Source organism: Scyliorhinus torazame, chromosome 10 (genome assembly GCF_047496885.1).
Source record: "Scyliorhinus torazame isolate Kashiwa2021f chromosome 10, sScyTor2.1, whole genome shotgun sequence".
Lineage (NCBI taxonomy): Eukaryota > Metazoa > Chordata > Chondrichthyes > Carcharhiniformes > Scyliorhinidae > Scyliorhinus > Scyliorhinus torazame.
Genome location: NC_092716.1, coordinates 103,964,352 through 103,983,281, shown reverse-complemented (window position 1 = coordinate 103,983,281; position 18,930 = coordinate 103,964,352).

The window sequence follows — 18,930 nt, the reverse complement described above, 5'->3', positions numbered from 1 at the left end:
GTGCCGGGGAGGCGGATGGGGGGGTCCGTGCAGGGGAGGAGGATGGGGGGTCCATGCTGGGGAGGAGGATGGGGTCCGTGCCGGGGAGGAGGATGGGGACCCGTGCCGGGGAGGTGGATGGGGGGGGTCCGTGCCAATGAGGAGGATGGGGTCCATGCCGTGGAGGAGGATGGGGGGCCTGTGCCGCGGAGGAGGATGGGGGGGTCCGTGCAGGGGAGGAGGTTGGGGTCCGTGCCGGGAGGAGGATGGGGTCCGTGCCGTGGAGGAGGATGGGGGGGCCCATGCCGGGGAGGAGGATGGGGGGGGGGTCCGTGCTGGGGAGGAGGATGGGGGGCCCGTGCCGGGGAGGAGGATGGGGGGGGTCCGTGCACGGGAGGAGGATGGGGTCCGTGCCGGGGAGGGGGGGGTGTGAGGGCAAGTGAGTTGGTCCACCTGGCCAGGTGCCAGCCTCCAACAGTTGGACCCATGCGGTCCATGCCACCTGGCTGGGGGGAGGAGGGGATATGGGCAATGATGACATGTCGTCGTTCCCACGCCCCCCCCCCCCAAACCAGGCCGTCATGTTTTCCGATCATCCAGCGATGTTGGCCGTCGTGGCGGCAGCCGCTAATGCCTATGTTGCCCTGGATGAGGAGGAGGAGGAGGAGGAGCGTGCCAGAGAGCCGGTGCAGGCTGCCACAGAGGGGCAGGCGGCAGCCGCCCAGGCTGGAGGGACACCTGACCGACAGGACGAGGAGGGGGAGGAGGACGTCGCGGCCCAACGGCAATGGAGGCACCCGAGGGCGCCCCGTGTGTACCGGCCCCGGCAGTCATACCAGGACCTCACGGACTGGGAATGCAGGAGGAGACTGCGGATGAGGCGGGAAACCGTAGCACACATCTGCCACCTGCTGGCACACCTGTCACCGCGTGGCACTGGCGGGGGACACCCTCTCCCCGTGTCCATCAAGGTTACGTTGGCCCTGAACCTTTATGCAACGGGGCCATTCCAGGCACCGAGTGGGGACCTGTCCGGCATATCGCAGACATCGGTGCATCGGTGCATCCGGGTAGTGACAGATGCCCTATATGCCATGGTGCACCGCTACATCCGCTTCCCTGTGGACCGGGCCAGCCAAGATTCCCGGGCCGTGGGCTTCTCTGCCGTGGCCGGGTTCCCCATGGTCCAGGGCGCGATTGATGGGATGCACGACGCCGTGCGGCCACCTGCAGATAACAGGGCCATGTTCACCAATAGGAAGGGGACCTATTCGATGAACATACAGGTGGTCTGCGACCACCGCATGATGATCCTGCGCGTCTGCGCCCGTTACCCAGGCAGTGTACACGACTCATACGTGTTGTCGCGGTCATCCATCACCGGCATGTATGAGGGACGCCATCCCCGGCTGAGAGGCTGGTTGCTGGGCGACAGGGGCTACCCATTGCGATCGTGGCTGATGACGCCTATACGGAGGCCACGCAATGAGGCGGAGAACCGCTACAATGATGCCCATGTAGCGACAAGGGGAGTGATAGAGAGGTGCTTTGGCGTGCTGAAGATGCGTTTCAGGTGTCTGGACCTCTCTGGGGGCGCCCTCCAGTATCGGTCAGATTGGGTCGGCCGCATCATTGTGGTGTGCTGCGTCCTGCACAACATAGCCCAGCAGAGGGGCGATGTGCCGCAGGCAGAGGAGGGTGGAGTGGAGGAGCAGCAGGAAGAGGCACAGTCCTCCCAGATGAGGGGGCTGGGGGCAATGGTCAGGGCAGACGGGCTAGACACAGGCGGGTGGCTGTCCACCGTTATCGGCTGGGCCAGCGGGCACGGGACAGGCTGATAGCCGCCTGCTGCACTGACTAGATGGGTGTGGAAATCGGGTAGTACGGCCACAGACCGCACACCATGGCAACAGCCAACCACCCACACCCCCCACCCATCCACCCACCCAGCACCCTCACCCCCCTCCCAACTCCACCCACCCCACCCGCATGCACACCACACCCCCCCCCCATTGCCGATCCACCTGCGGCACAATGGTCGGGCTCACACAGTTGCGGGTGGACGCGTGTCTATTGCAGGCCATGGAGAATGATGACAACCCGCCCTGCGATGAGCTCCTGGCTCCACATCGTTGGACTATGTCTGACCCATGGCCACAGTACCACCATCCACCCGGACCATCCCTGCATGCGGCTGTGACACTGCAGCGCACGGTCCCGTCCTCTGCCCGGGGGGATGTTGATGGCGGCCCAGGGGGAAGGGGCAGACTCACCTGGGGCTGAGGTAAGACCACACCTCACACACACACACTTGTGCTCAACGTACATGACACCACCGCACGCTTTGGACAGAGCACAAAGGCAGCTTCTGTAGGTGTAACATTGACTTTAATAACCAAAGGAGTTCATGCACGTGCCCTAGCCCCTAAAACTCATCTGTGCCCTGCACCCGTGCCAACTTACTCAGTGTCTAATTGTTTGGCCTTACGGGCCCTTTGACTACATCTACGTGGTTCCCCAGATGGTACAGCAGAACTGGAGGTGGACTCCTGTGATTCCTGCCCTCTGACACGGGATCCCTTTGGCGGCCGTTTCCTGGGGTGTCCTGGCCTAGATGGGCCAGGCTGCGGCCCGGGCGACTGGGATGGCGAGCTGCCAGCCTGTCCTGCCCGTTGCCCACCCGATGCACCTGGGATGGAAGGGGGGGGGGAGTCCGAGGTGTCGCGTTGTTCTGGGACCTCCCCTACAGGGGGACCCGGGACGGACCACACCTCCTCCTCCCTCGGGGTGCCCGATGGCCCCCAGGCCTCTACATGGGTGGGGGATGCGAACGGACTGGCCATCCGATGCCCCCCCCGACATCTGGCGCTGCCAGTCCTGGAGGCCCGTGCTGGTATCGACAGGGGTCTGCAGGTTTGCAGCCATGGAGCCCAGGGGATTTGCAAACCCTGTCTGTGACTGTGCGACGCCGGCTCGCACATGGCCAATGGCGCCGATGCCCTCAGCGATGGCCTGCAGGGACTGGGCTATGGCCTGCTGAGACTGGGCTATGGCCTGCTGAGACTGGGCTATGGCCTGCTGAGACTGGGCCATGGCATTGAGCGCCTCTGCCATCTGACGCTGGCACTGGCTCATGGCCTCCTGTGAGAGGGCAGCCATATCCTGGGCCACAGACGCCGCCTGCACGGAAAGCCCCAGGCTTCGCAAACCGTTCCCCATGTCTGACACCGTCGCACCCATTGCCTCCACCGCGGACGCCACCCGTGCGGTGTCGGCCTGGGTGGCACATATGACCGGCACCACTCCCAGCTCCTGGACGCGGGTGGACTCCTCCACCTGCGACTGCAGCCGCCGCAAGCCGGCTGTCACCCTCTTCGCTCGTCTCCGGGTCGGTGGTTGCATCGGATCAGTGGGTGGGTGTGGTAACTCCAGGAACCCGGGATCCATCTGGGCGGCAGATGGTCGCTTGGGCTGGGCTGCCCTCCGACCGCCCAGCCCCTCTGCTACTCCTACCTCCACCTGCTGTACCGAGACGGCTGTGTTGTGCGCACCAGTGAGTGTACCAGACGCCTCATCACTAAAGTGCCCAACCGAGGTGAGTGTTTCTGCGATGGTGGAGGGGGTTGGTGACAGCAGTAGCATTGTGTCGTGCTCTTCGTCCCACTCTGAGTCCATGGCACTATGGGGTGGGGGTTCGTCTCCACCCATCCACTCTGTGTCACTGTCCGGTATTTCGTCTTCCTGGGTAATGCTGTCCCGGGTAGGGGTGTCCCGGGTAGTGGTGTCCTGGCTCGGCAGTGACGGGGGCCTGTGGCTGCCACTCTCGTCGCTGGGTGGCACACGCCTGCGTCGTCGCACCCGCACGTGACGGGGGCGTCGTCTCCCTGTTGCTCCAGGTCTCTCCGTCTCCCGTGGTCTCCGAGGGGCATCCTGCGGGCGGTCTGCATCTGCGGGGATGGGTGCCTCGACATTTGCTCCTGCGATACACAATGAAGCATGCATGGTTAGACACGCAGGCAGTGATCAGGTGATATGGGGGAGGGGGATATAGGGGAGGGGGGATAATGGGGATATGGGGGAGGGGGATATGGGGGATATGGGGGAGGGGGATATGGGGAGGGGGATATGGGGGATATGGGGGAGGGGGGATATGGGGGAGGGGGGATATGGGGGATATGGGGAGGGGGATATGGGGAGGGGGGATATGGGGGAGGGGGGGATATGGGGAGGGGGGATATGGGGAGGGGGGATATAGGGAGGGGGGATATGTGGGATATGGGGGAGGGGGGATATGGGGGATATGGGGGAGGAGGATATGGGGAGGGGGATATGGGGGAGGGGATATGGGGATATGGGGGAGGGGGATATGGGGAGGGGGATATGGGGGAAATGGGGTAGGGGGGATATGGGGGAGGGAGGATATGGGGGATATGGGGAGGGGGATATGGGGGAGGGGGGATATGGGGGATATGGGGAGGGGGGCTATGGGGGAGGGGGGATATGGAGAGGGGGGATATGGGGGATATGGGGAGGGGGGATATGAGGGATATGGGGGATATGGGGAGGGGGGATATGGGGGTATGGGGAGGGGGATATGGGGGATATGGGGAGGGGGGATATGGGGAGGGGGATATGGGGGAGGGGGATATTGGGATATGGGGGAGGGGGATATGTGGGAGGGGGATATGGGGGAATTGGGATAGGGGATATGGGGGAGGGGGGATATGGGGAGGGGGATATGGGGGATATTGGGGATATGGGGGAGGGGGATATGGGGGATATGGGGAATAAGGGGGAGGGGGGATATGGGGAGGGGGGATATGGGGGATATGGGGAGGGGGGATGTGGGGGATATGGGGAGGGGGGTTATGAGGGCTATGGGGAGGGGGGATATGGGGGAGGGGGGATATGTGGGAGGGGGGGTATGGGGGAGGGGGGATATGGGGGATATGGGAGAGGGGGGATATGGGGGATATGGGGAGGGGGGATATGGGGGAGGGGGGATATGGGGGAGGGGGATATGGGGGATATGGATATTGGGCAGGGGGGAGGCTCACCCTGCCTGCTCTGACGAGGTTGTTCACCTTCTTGTGGCACTGGGTGCCTGTCCGTGTGTCAGGGCCGCAGCGGTGACGGCCTCTGCCACCTCCCTCCACAGACGCCGGCTGTGGCGTGGGGCAACTCTGAACTTTCCCCCTCTGAACTTTCTAACTTCGGTCGAGTTCTGAATTGCATTATCAACCTAACATCTCTCGTATCCTGCCTGTGTCATATTTCTCTCCACTTCCTTCGTCATTCTGAGAGCTCTGGCTTTGTTTGTCATATCATTCCCCTTCGTGGGAAGGGTAATATGCCTCGACTCTACCTGGCCCATGTGTTCTTTAAAAGCCGCCCATTATTGAATGACAGTTTTGCCTATCAATCTTTGATTTTAATCTATCTGGGTGTTAGGAAAACAAAATTTTAAGGGACTTATATTTGTATTGTTAAACATTAGAAATAAGATATAGTTTCAGGTGGTTTTAATTTAATGTTTCAGTTCATGGAAGGATAAAACCTAGAGGTTTTCAACAGTTTTTGTATCTGGGGGGATTGTTTTCAATTCCAAATGTGTTCCTATTTTGCTTAGAGATGTCTATGATGTGAAACATAAATTAAACTAGCAGTGGTTGCTTTGCAACCGGGCCACTTTCCAGAGGGAAGGACTTTCGTCTGGTCTTAGTTTTAACTGAATTTATTGGCAGTTGGAGAGAGGACTGCCGGGAGTGACGATCTCTCAACTCTGCCAGGAGAAACTGGACAGGACAAGGGAGCTGCAAAGAGACAGATGTCCCAAAGAACCCTTACAGTCCATAAAATCAGGGAATTGTGGCAGAAACAATGTCTTAAGAGGACTGAAGTTAAGGAACAGAAACCAAGGTGTTGTTCAGGAAAAAAATTAAGAAAGAGAAAGCGAAGTGTTCTGAGTTATCGAGACAATTGGGGTAACCAGACTGCAACTGGGGAAGGGAAAGCAGATTTCAGAGGTAAATCCATAAGAGCATAAGACATAGGAGCAGAATTAGGCCGCTCGGCTCATCGAGTCTGCTCCACCATTCAATCATTGCTGATATTTTTGCATCCCCATTCTCCTGCCTTCTCCCCATAACCCCTGATCCCCTTATCAAACAAGAACCTATCTTTCTCTGTCTTAAAGACACTCAGTGATTTGGTCTCCACAGTCTTCTGCGGCAAAGAGTTCCACAGATACTCACCCTCTGGCTGAAGAAATCCCTCCTGATCTCTGTTTTAAAGGATCGTCTCTTTAGTCTGAGGTGGTGTCCTCTGATTCTAGTTTCTCCTACAAGTGGAAACATTCTCTCCACGTCAACTCTATTCAGGCCTCGCAGTATCCTGTAAGTTTCAATAAGATCCGCCCTCATTCTTCTAAACTCCAATGAGTACAGACACAGAGTCCTCAACCGTTCCTCATACGACAAGTTCTTCATTCCAGGGATCATTCTTGTGAACCTCCACTCAACCCTTTCCAAGGCCAGCACATCTTTCCTCAGATACGGTGCCCAAAACTGTGCACAATACTCTAATGGGGTCTGACCAGAACTTTATACTCCCTCAGAAGTACCTCCCTGGTCTTGTATTCTAGCCCTCTTGACATGAATGCTAACATTGCATTTGCCTTCTTAACTGCCGACTGAACCTGCACGTTAACCTTAAGAGAATCATGAAAAAGGACTCCCAAGTCCCTTTGTGCTTCTGATTTCCTATGCATTTCCCCATTTAGAAAATAGTCTATGCCTAAATTCCTCCTTCCAAAGTGCATAACTTCACACTTTTCCACATTGTATTTAATTTGGCACTTCATTGCCCACTCTCCTAGCTTGTCCAAATCCTTCTGCAGCCCCTTGCTTCCTCAATACTACCTGTCCCTCTACAGATCTTTGTATCATCTGCAAACTTAACAACAGTGCCTTCAGTACCTTCTTCCTGATCATTAATGTATATTGTAAAAAGTTGTGGTCCCAGCACAGACCCCTGAGGCACACCACTAGTCACCGGCTGCCAGGCTGAAAAAGACCCCTTTATCCCCACTCTCTGCCATCTGCCAGTCAGCCAATCCTTTATCCATGCCAGGATCTTACCCTTAACATCATGAGCTCTTAACCTATTTAACAGTCTCCTATGTGGCACCTTGTCAAAGGCCTTCTGGAAATCTAAATAAATCACGTCCACTGGTTCTCCTTTGTCTAACTTCCTTGTTACCTCCTCAAAGAACTCAACAGATTTGTCAGACACGACTTCCCTTTGACAAAAGCCATGCTGACTCAGTCCTATTTTATCATGCACTTCCATGTACTTTGCGTGCTCATCTTTAATAACAGACTCTAAAATCTTACCAAGACCAAAGTCAGGCTAATTGGCCTATAATTTCCCGTCTTCTGCCTCCCTCCCTTCTTAAACAGTGGTGTTAAAATAGCCACCTTCCAGTCCTCTGGGACCCTTCCTGCCTCCAGTGATTTCTGAAAGATCATCACTAATGCCTCCACAATTTCCTCAGCTACCTCTTTTAGGACACTGGGGTGTAGTCCATCCGGTCCAGGTGACTTATCCACCTTCAGAGCTTTCAGTTTCCCCGAGCCTTCTGCTTAGTAATGGTCACTGCACTCACCTCTGCCCCCTGGTTCACCTGGAGCTCTGGCATCCCACTGGTGTCTTCCACCAAAGGTGTCTTCCTTCCAAAGCTTGATGCCATTTTAACAGATTCTGGGAATCGGGAGTTAAAGCAATTGTGAACGGTTTGACAGCAGTCAAGACAAATTATATCTTAAAGGGGTGGTGTGTAACCTGGATACTGGGTTAACTGTTATAAATGGAGCAGATGCTTTGTTTAACAGAGTAATTTGGTAAATATGGACTGAACTTCGGAATGCAAATTGCTAATCGACAGACAGCATTATTTTGAAATAAGATTTTGAAACGGGTTTTGGGGCATGGAGTTTGGTAGCTCTTACGTGACAATAATTTGGGTGGATTTTAAGGAGTAATCCACGTACACTAACTTAGGTTCAGAACGGAAAGTGCGTATTTGAACAGAGTCGATCTGAGTGCTTACAAGGACTTTGTGTTCCTCAGAACGTTATATCTTAAGATACACTTTGTAAAGCATAAGAACATAAGAACTGGGTGCAGGAGAAGGCAATTCAGCCTCTCGAGTCTGCTCAACCATTCGATACAATGACTCTCGGCCTCAACTCCACTTTCCTGCCCATTTTGCACAACACTTCAACTCATTACTTATTAAATATCTGTATCTGTTCTGTAGCCATCTGGGATGGCCACCTCCAGAATACAAAATGGACATTTGCAAAGGTTGCAGGGAAAAATGGACAATGTTAAGAAAGCATGCAGGCACAGAGCCTGTCTGCATATTGGAGCCGCAGCTCCCAGACAAGACTGAAACTGTAGGCCCATGAGCATATGGATGGCCGATCTCCGGGAACAAACGAAGATACTTAAGAAACCGATCTGGCCCCAGACCTCACGGCGCCAGTTCCCCAAACCGAAAGCAGAAAACAAAGTAGGCCAACGGCCACCTAGGACACGCCCAGCCATCAGGGCACCCACCCCTTTATTGGTCAAGATCAATACGAGTGATCAAGATACGGTCCAATTAATTGGGGCCAAGATCAAGGCCCACCCAAAAGCATGTGAAGCCCCTTCAGGTATAAGAAGAAGGCCCCAAGAGAGAATCGCTCTCTTGGACTTGGCTCTCACAGCGGAGAGACCCGTCCACCAGCTGCACCAGAAGCAAGTAAGTCCAAGGTCAACAGTCGCTACCAGGCGGACGACCATAGCTGTTCCCCTTCACCACTTCGACCGCAGCAGCCTCAGATCCGAACAATGGCCATTGTTCCTCTGACTGAGTGGGCGCCTGAAGCTAAGTATAGGCTTTAGCAGTAGTGATAGTTTAGCCTGTAGTATTTCGTGCATGAGTAGATATTACTGTGTGTGTTAATAAATAGTATTGACTTTGAACTAACTAACTGGTGTATTGGCTCTTTGATCAGTATTCGGCTTTGAACCTTGTGGCGGTATCGAAAGATAACAGGTGACTCTAGAGCAAACATAATTAGGATGAAGGAAGGCGACCGTATTGATCGCCATATTCAGAGCCAACCAAAGAGAGCAACATTTACTGGCGACTTCTGACGGGACTCAACCTAGAAGTGGCCTAGTCACTCCGAGACAACCCAAATTTGATTTGGAATCCAATTGGAAACAGAAAAACCACAAGTGTAAGAACAATACTGATCAAACCTCTAAGATTCGGAAGTGTGTTAATGCATGCATACTAACAGGGATATAAGGTAAACCTGAGAGATTTTGTTGCATAAAACTGTCGGGAGTTTTGTAGGCTGGAAATTTGCATAAGCCGTACCCGTATTTACATCATCACTTTATCACCCCCTGTTCCAAATTCAGTAGAGAACCCTGAGATAGGGAAAATGGCAATGAAGGCCTTATGAACCCCCAGGAATTCGAGGTCGCAGCGACCAGTAGAGTAGGACAGTGTCCTGTATGGGAAGAAGAGATCAGAAAATATCTCAAAGGGAAAGGATGGCCCCTTTGGAATGAATTCTGCGCCAATGATGAAACAGGTCCTGGGAGTATAGGACATACTTGGTGGGAGAACCTGACAGAGATCCACAAGAAGAGCTTAGGGAAAGCTCGCAAGCCAATGGCAAGCGTGTCCTGCTTGGCACAATTGCGAGGCACAGAGGAGGTCGTTAGGACTCTCCGTAGAGAGATTGAAGAGAGAGACAGGAATAGTGAAGGAGATGTGAGCGAATTTGAGAAGGAGAACAGGGAATTGAGAGAGCAGTTAGCGGCGAGGGACAAGGAGGTGGCTGATGCCAAGCGGGCACATCAGTCTTGTCTCGCTCATTTGAGTGGTTTTCAGACCCAATATGATAAGTCCTACCAAGACACGCAATGCGCAGTCTTGGTAAGACAGGAAACCGAACAACAGGTTGAGCAACATTGCAGAAACAATGCAATGACTTAAAAGCTGCCCTACGAGCACTCCACACTTCCACGACAGAACAAAGGCAGAGCTCGGTAGATCACGCAAAGTGCCGGAAGCAAATTGCAGAATTGCAATCTCTGCTTTCCGTTCAGAATGGGTTTCAGAGCACGGTTGGACCCCAGTTAGACCAGGAAAACGGCCCCGATTGGCAGGAGTTAAATGAGACTGCTCACAGATATGTACATGGGACATGTACACAGGAAAAATCCCCAAAACGAAAAGCACTCCCACCCCCGACTGCATAGGCAGAACACAATCCTATGAACCCTGTAACCACACAATGCAGGGCCACAACAGAATGAGACCCAGCTTTCCTACACACCACCCCATTAACAGTCACTCAATTACGGGATGCGTGCGATACAATTACACCGTTCCTACCCACATCGGACCCCCACCATTACTTTGCAAGAGTAAAACAGCAGGCGACCATGGATAAAAAGGAGCAAGTGAAGCTCCTTTCAGTCGTCGCAACCCTTCCCGACCCACAGAATGTACGAGGAGGCACACTCCAAGAAATGCACATAGCGATCCTATATGTGATCGGCTATAACAAAGGAGACCCTGTTGAAGGCCTAAACAAATGTAGGCAGAAAAAGACAGAGCACCCCACAACGTTTGCTGGACACTTGTGGATTAATTTTACAGCGGTATTTGGAGAGTTAGCCCATGCCCATTTGTCCCCAGATAATATGGCCAAATGGACTTGCATCCTGGTCTCTCATGTCACAGAGGCAGGACAGAGAGCTTGCGCAAATTACGACCCCTCAGACGAGGCCCACAATGAGAAATGGGTTTTGAAGAGATTGTCCCGCACTTGGGAACAGTCCATCTAAGGCAAAACCGCATTTGTTAAAACCGAGGAAGAACAGGCAAACATATGGATGATAATGGCATAGTGTAGGTTAGATGGCATCCAGTTAGGACGCACCAGAGCCCCGCATGGGTAAATGAGAGCAGGAACAGCCCACAGCAACCCAAATCCCAGGAGTGTTACAATTGTGGACAATTAGGACACTACACACGAGAATGTCAAGCGCCCCAGAAGCAGCAGAGAAACCAACAGACAGGCACCCTACATAAGAATAGGGCAAAGCCAATCCACAGCATTAGCGCCCGTTCTGAGAATGCAGATATGAATGGCACTGACTGACGGTGTTCGTACTCCCCAACTTGGGTCTGCGACAACCTTTGGGACAAGTCCGGTAGACCGGTAGTGGCAGGCACAGTCCAGGGACACCCCATAGAATTCCTTTGGGACACAGGAGGGTCCCGCACCATGCTCAATTCCTCCACGATATTTCAGCGAGACACGTGGCCCACCACCGACACCATTACACTCAGTGGTTTTTACAGGTCATTTACAGCAGGGACACATCACAGCCCCTGTAGCAATCGAGATAGGGAACATTAAAACCAAACACCCCGTAGTTCTGGTCGATCTATCCCAGACAGCCGAACACATCTTAGGAATTGACTTAATGAGCTCCCACAATCTATCATTTGATCCGGTAAATAAATGTGTATGGAGAATGGCAAAGGCAGCACGAGCCCCCGCCACGCTCACAGTTGGAGAGTATAAAAATAGAATCAGCGCAGTAGGAGACTTCTGGTTCGACCCTCGAGCCATTCGACAGGACAAACCAGTTAGGGAAGTCCTGCAGCAACACAAAGCAGCATTTGCACAGCACAAGCACGACTGTGGCACGTTCGTTGGCTTAGTGAATATTACAGGTTCCGACCCCAGACCCCCAGAGCAGTACGGTTTTCCCCAAGAAGCAGAGGGAGAAATCTCAAAAGTAATACAGAGTTAGTTTCATCAAGGCGTACTCCGATCAGTAGCGTCCCCGAATAACGCACCAATTTGGCCCATCAGGAAACCCGATGGATCATGGTGACTGACCGGGAACTGAACAAAGTAACCCCAGTAGCAGCCCCACCGTAGCCACGAGTCCCGAGACCATGCTCAAACAGGGACTACAGTAAAAAAAAAATTGGGTTTTGGACATTAGCAACGGCTTTTGGTCCATTCCGTTGGATAAAGCGTGCCAATATAAATTCGCATTCACATTCCAGGGACAACAATATACATGGACATGCCTTCCACAAGGCTTCCACAACTCCCCCTCCATTTTCCACTGGCAGCTGGCAAATGGATTAGCAAAATTTTCCCGACCCGATTATCTGGTCCAATATGCAGATGATCTGCTACTACAGACGGACACAAAGGGAGAGCACATTTCGCTTCTTGCCGAACTTTTAGGACTCCTACAACAGATTGGATGTAAAGTGAACCCCAAGAAGGCCCAGAGTTTGCAGGGAAAAGTGATTTACTTAGGTACAGTAATCACACATGGTAAACGCAAGATCGAGCAAAATAGAATTGACTCGATTGTCAAATTGCCCCTTCCCCATAATGTAACAGCCCTCCGGTCATTTCTAGGACTGGTTGGCTACTGTAGAAACCATATCGACGGTTTTGCCACAAAAGCAGCGCCCCTATCCGAACTTCTCAAGAAACAAGCACCTTGGGAATGGCTTCCACATCACACAGATGCCGTGGATGCATTACAAAGAGCCCTCAGGGGCAGCACGGTGGCCTAGTGGTTAGCACAGCTGCCTCACGGTGCTGAGGTCCCAGGTTCGATCCCGGCTCTGGGTCACAGTCCATGTGGTGTTTGCACATTCTCCCGTGTCTGCGTGGGTTTTGCCTCCACAACCCAAAAATGTGCAGAGTTGGTGGATTGGCCACGCTAAATTGCCCCTTAATTGGAAAAAATAATTGGGTAATCTAAATTTTTTTTTAAAAAGGAGCCCTCAGCACAGTTACAGGTCCCAGATCCACTTTCCCCGTACGCAGTTGAAGTTGCAAGCACCAACCGAACCCTTTTGGCCGTGCTCCTCCAAGAACGTCATGACTGATTTGGCCCCTTGGCCCCTCAAGCATGTTAGATCCTGTCGAGCAAGGATTTCCTGCCTGCGAAAGGCACCTGCTCGCAGTTTTTTGGGCAGTACAATACTTCACCTACATTACAACCCCATCACCATTCTCACTGAACGCATCCCAACACAGCTACTACTAGATGGTTGACTTAAGGATGGCACAGTCAGCTAAATCCACGCAGCCCATTGGACCCTTCTTTTACAGGGATGGGACATCACACTAAAAGAACCAAGACCCACACTTTCCTCGCTGATAACATACAATATGTAGGTACCCCACACAAGTGTGAGATCATCTCCACTAAACATAATGCAGGACCCTTTATACCTAAGTCAGCTCCCAGGAAACCAGGTACTACACCCCAGAGACACCAGCCCCCAGACACGTGCGCACCCCTCAGAATCTATATGGATGGGTCCTTCACAGTTTTAAATGGGAAAAGAATTACCGGTTGCGATATTTATGTAGCGGACATGCAGGGACGCGCCCTAGAAGAGATTTTGTTGAAATTGCCAGAACACTTAGGCTCGCAGGCAGCAGGACTGGCAGCCATAGCATACATTGAAGATCACCCTGACTCGTTTCCGAACCCAGCCGATATATATTCGGACAGTTCATATGTCTGCAACAGTTTAACCAAATTCCTACCCTTGTGGGAAACTAGAGGATTCGTTTCCGCAGATGGAAAGCCCCTACCCTCAGCCCCATTACTCCAGCATATCCGAGACAGCTAAAGATAGGAAATATGGCATCATTAAAGTTCGTAGTCATCATCGTTCTTCCCCCCTGGTAACGTTAATGCAGATGCCCTATCGAAGGCAGGTTCCAGACATGGTCACTTTTGAAAGCACCCCAGTACACGCGGTTCAGGTCTCACAGTCCAACATTCAAGATTTGGCAAAGGCTCAAAAAGATGAGAAGCTCAGGGAAATTTTGAAAGGCAACTTCCCAGCCCCTTATGATAAGTTTAAAAATGCGATAACCACACATGACGGTGTGATTTTAAAAGACGGCATTTATGTAGTCCCCAGCCAGGACAGGAACCAAATTATTTGTCAGTTCCATGACAATCATGGACACCAGGGCATTGAACCCACCCTACCCCACCTCAGACCGCTCTGCTGGTGGCCTGATTTAAAAGCCAATGTTACTCATTACATTGAGAATTGCCTAATCTGTGCCCAGAACAATCCGGACTGATATGCAAGAAAGGCGCAGCTTAGTCACACCCGCCCCGTTAATGGCCCCTGGACGAATTTGCAAATAAATTATATAGGACCCCTACTCCCCTGCAGAAATGGTTTTAAGTATGTGTTGGTGGTCATCGGCACCTTCACAAAACGGGTGGAAGCTTTTCCACCAGTACAAACATGGCCAAAACGGCAGCTAAAATCCTAACAGCACATCTTTACAAGATGGGGACTCCCACGCAGTACAGAGTCCGATCAAGGCTCCCATTTTGCAGGACGAGTGATGAAAAACGTCCTCACAATTTTCGGAATAAAGCAAAAGTTTCAGATAGCATACCACCCCCAATCAAGCGGCATTGTGGAGAGGATGAACAGAACTCTAAAAGCCACCCTCAGGAAAATGGTGCAACAGCACAATAGCACCTGGGACACTGTTCTCCCATTTGCTTTAATGTTCATACGAGACACGGTATCCACGTCCACAGGATACACCCCCCACACCGTCATGACCGGACGCCCCATGAAAGGGACAGAATATTTATTAGGACTGGATTTGGCCAGCCCCACTGTTACCGCCCTCATGCATGAAAAAGCAGTGCAGCAGATTATTGATTATGTAAAGGCAGCCCAGCTCGCAGCAGCTGTTAGACCTGGGACACGGAAGAAGCAATGTGAGGCTTGCTTTGATAAAACGGTACACACCACCAAGTTTGCAGTAGGGCAGCAAGTGATGCTGTCCCTATACAATCCCAGTTCATTCCTTTACCCAAAATTTTCCGGACTGTACTCCATCTCTGACAAAGTCAGCCCTCTATATACCAGATCACATATCCCAATGGCAAGTCGGCATGGTTTCACATAAACCAGCTTAAGGCTTATGGCTCGCAGAACAACCATGCACACCACATCTCGCTTGCAACAGCAGATGAGCACGCCCCACCCACGAATGACGTCTTCCTACTCTCCTCCAACCAGTCCAGCCCGTCCTCAGACACGAGTTCGACTCCACCCCGAGAGGCACGACTCCGCCTCTCCCTTCCTTCAACCAGCAGCAGCAGCGACAGCAATAGCGATAGTGACAGCCCAGCACACCACGCTACAATTACACCCCTGCACCAGGTCCCACTCCCAGCGATTCTGAACATGATTCCAGCGACCCTTCGAGATAACATACATTAAAGCCCCTGACCCAGACCCACCACCCGATGATTATGGATTAAAACCTCGCAGCTCCAACCTCGACACGAGATTCTGTCAGCGAGACAATTCATTCAGTCTGACTCCCACCAAACGAATACCTTTGCGACTCTGTTCGCTACTGAGCAATGAAGTGTCCAGATGATGGTAAAAAGGAACCGATGGAGAGTTACGGTGTCCTTTCTGAAGAAACCTGCACCATGTTTGTAATGTATGTTTGTTCGTTATTGTGAATGTTAAATGTTGTTTGTTAATTTAAAGTTTTCATGGCCCCACGCCACCACTCTTTTAATGCCCACTGGCAGTTAATGGAACATGTTTGTCGGCAGACAACCAATCATAGCTTCTCTTCTGATTTGAAGGTAATCATAAGAGGCAGCCCCTACGATGACCACAAATTCTTACCATTCTTGCAGGTCACTCAGGCAGTGGAGAAACGGCACTGGTCCCAGCCCTGCCTGAGGACCCCCCCCCCCCCCCTCTGGTCAGCTAAACTCAGATAGAGCACACACGGAACTGGTCAACGTCCTACCGGGGGATTCCACCCATTCTAACCCGACGCGGCCCATACGCACCCCATTTTACTCTTTAAGTTCAAAACTCTTTTGTTTCTTTCTGGCAACCCTTAGCTTGCTTCCAAATGCTATTTACATCCTCGAACACTGGGATGGTGGATCGCACAGGCTGCGAGACAGCTCACACTGTGTCATTTTTTTTCTCGGACGTCTTGTCCAAAAATATTTGGTTATAATATTTTTTTTAATGAGGGAGTCACAGATGGTGACCAATTATAATGGGTGATTGGCAATAAGGGGACAGACAGACAGACATATGAGATCTTAAGCAAGACAATAACAGATATTATGCTTGTGTCCATAGAACTTCGGTACCTCAGGAATCTCAGAAGAAGACAGAAAGAAGGCAAGATGAAGACCACCATCATGCTCTACAGTTGGATCTTTGCGGGATCCCTCCAGTTGCATGCAGTCGCTACCCCCTGCCCCCTACCATGCAGGCCGTGAATGTTTCCCACCCCTGCCATACACTAAACCCCGAGATAGTTACTGATACACCGACCTGGTGTGACCGGTTCATCACCTGGTATTCCCTATCCTACATTGTGGAATCACTATTAGTACTTGCAATGCTCTGCAGTGTTGTTCAGACTCTAAGACTGAGGAAATGGCGGAGGAAAGCCTCCCGCACTCGCACTCTGATATACACCCTCAGATCCCCTATTTTTAGACTTCATCAAACCCTCAACCCCTTTAAGTGAATTAAAGTGCATCCGTTTTTTGTGTGTGTTTTGTTCGTTCCAATAAAAAGAAATGTAAAACTCTGTGCTTGGCTGCCAAGGCAGGGACCTGTGTTGCTGCTATTGTACAGTTTAAAATGTTGTAAATTCTTTTGATTGTTTGAGTAAGGATAGTTTAGTTAAGGATAGTTAGAGGTTCCAGTTTTTTAATATTGTAATGCATGCCTGAATGTCATAGCACCCCGTAGAATTTTATAATGATGTATGTACATAAATAATTTATGTAAAAATTGCAATTCATAGGACAGAGCAGTGTAGAGCCTGTGAAGTGCTTACGGGTGCCCAACTTGGGAGAAGAACGAAGATGACGCGGTTATTTGATCCTTCACGCTTCGCATTGAGGATCACAAGGAGGATGTGTAGCCATCTGGGATGGCCACTTCCAGAATACAAAATGGACATTTGCAAAGATTGCAGGGAAAAATGGACAATGTTAAGAAAGCAAGCAGGCACAGAGCCTGTCTGCATATTGGAGCCGTAGTTCCCAGAAAAGACTGAAACTGTAGGCCCATTAGCATATGGATCTCCGGGAACAAAGGAAGATACTTAAGTAACCAATCTGGCCTTAGACCTCACAGCGCCAGTTTCCCAAACCGAAAGCAGAAAACAGAGCAGGCCAACGGCCACCTAGGACACGCCCAGCCATCAGGGCACCCACCCCTTTATTGGTCAAGATCAATACGAGTGATCAAGATACGGTCCAATTAGTCGGGGCCAAGTTCAAAGCCCACACAAAATGCGCGAAGCCCCTTCAGGTATAAGAAGAAGGCCCCAAGAGAGAATCGCTCTCTTGGACTTGGCTCTCACAGCGGAGAGACCCGTCCACCAGCTGCACCAGAAGCAAGTAAGTCCAAAGTCAACGCTCGCAACCAGAGGAACGACCTTAGCTGTTCCCCTTCACCACTTCGACCCCAGCAGCCTCAGATCCGAACAACGGCCATTGTTCCTCTGACTGAGTGGGCACCCGAAGCTAAGTATAGGCTTTAGCAGTAGTGATAGTTTAGTCTGTAGTATTTCGTGCATGAGTAGATATTACTGTGTGTGTGAATAAATAGTATTGACTTTGAACTAACTAACTGGTGCATTGGCTCTTTGATCAGTATTCGGGTTTGAACCTTCTGGTGGGATCGAAAGATACCTGCCGACTCTGGAGCAAACATAATTAGAATTAAGGAAGGCGACCGTATTGATCGCCATATTCAGAGTCAACCAAAGAGAGCAACTGTTCCTTAAATTTACTCAATATTCGGGTATCCAATGCACTCTTGCAAAGTGAATTCCATTGATTCGTGACCCCTTGAGAGAAGTAATTTCTCTTCATCTTGTTTTAAATCTGCGGGCCCTTATCCTAAAACTATGACTTCTCATTCTAGATTGCCCTACACGAGGCAACATCCGCTTTACTCTACTTTATCAATAACCTTTTTCATCTTATATACCTCAATTAGGGGGTGGAACAGTGGTGCAGTGGTTAGCACTGCTGCCTACAGAGCTGAAGACCCGCGTTTGATCCCGGCCGTAGGTCACTGTCTGTGTGGAGTTTGCACATTCTCCCCACAACCCAAAGATGTGCAGGTTAGGTGGACTGGTCACACTAAATTGCCCCTCAATTGGAAAAAAATTATTGGGTACTTTAAATTTTTTAAATACATGTACCTCAATTAGATGTCCTCTCATTTTTCTGAAGTCGAGAATGCATAGGCCTAAACTACTCTCCACAAGACAGACCCCTCATATCTCTAATTAATCTAGTGAGCCTCCTCTGAACGGCCTCTAATCTCTCCTAAATATGTGGTACAAAACTGTACAGAGTACTCCGTATTAATATCAAAATCTGTGTATATCTGTTAAGTTAAATGGAGAAAATAGTGCATTGTATCATAATCTATTTTTACACGCTCAATATCTTTTTTTCTTTTTGCCAAATTTAATAAATGCGGTTGTGACACTGTTGCTCCAGCTTTTATTTATTTTAAAGTGAAAGTTATGGGCGGGATTCTCAGTTGTCCGCCGCCGATATCGTAATCAACGATCCGACAGCCAAATCGGGGGCGGCGCCAGATTGACGACGGTTTTCGAGTCTCCCTTCCCTCCGAAATGGCGTCATCGCGTGAACCACACGCAGTTGAAATGGTGTTGACGCGTCATTGGAAGGCCCTCCCTCGATGCTCTGCTTCATGTTGCCAACCGTGCGGTTGACCTGTGGTCTGAGAGGTCGGGA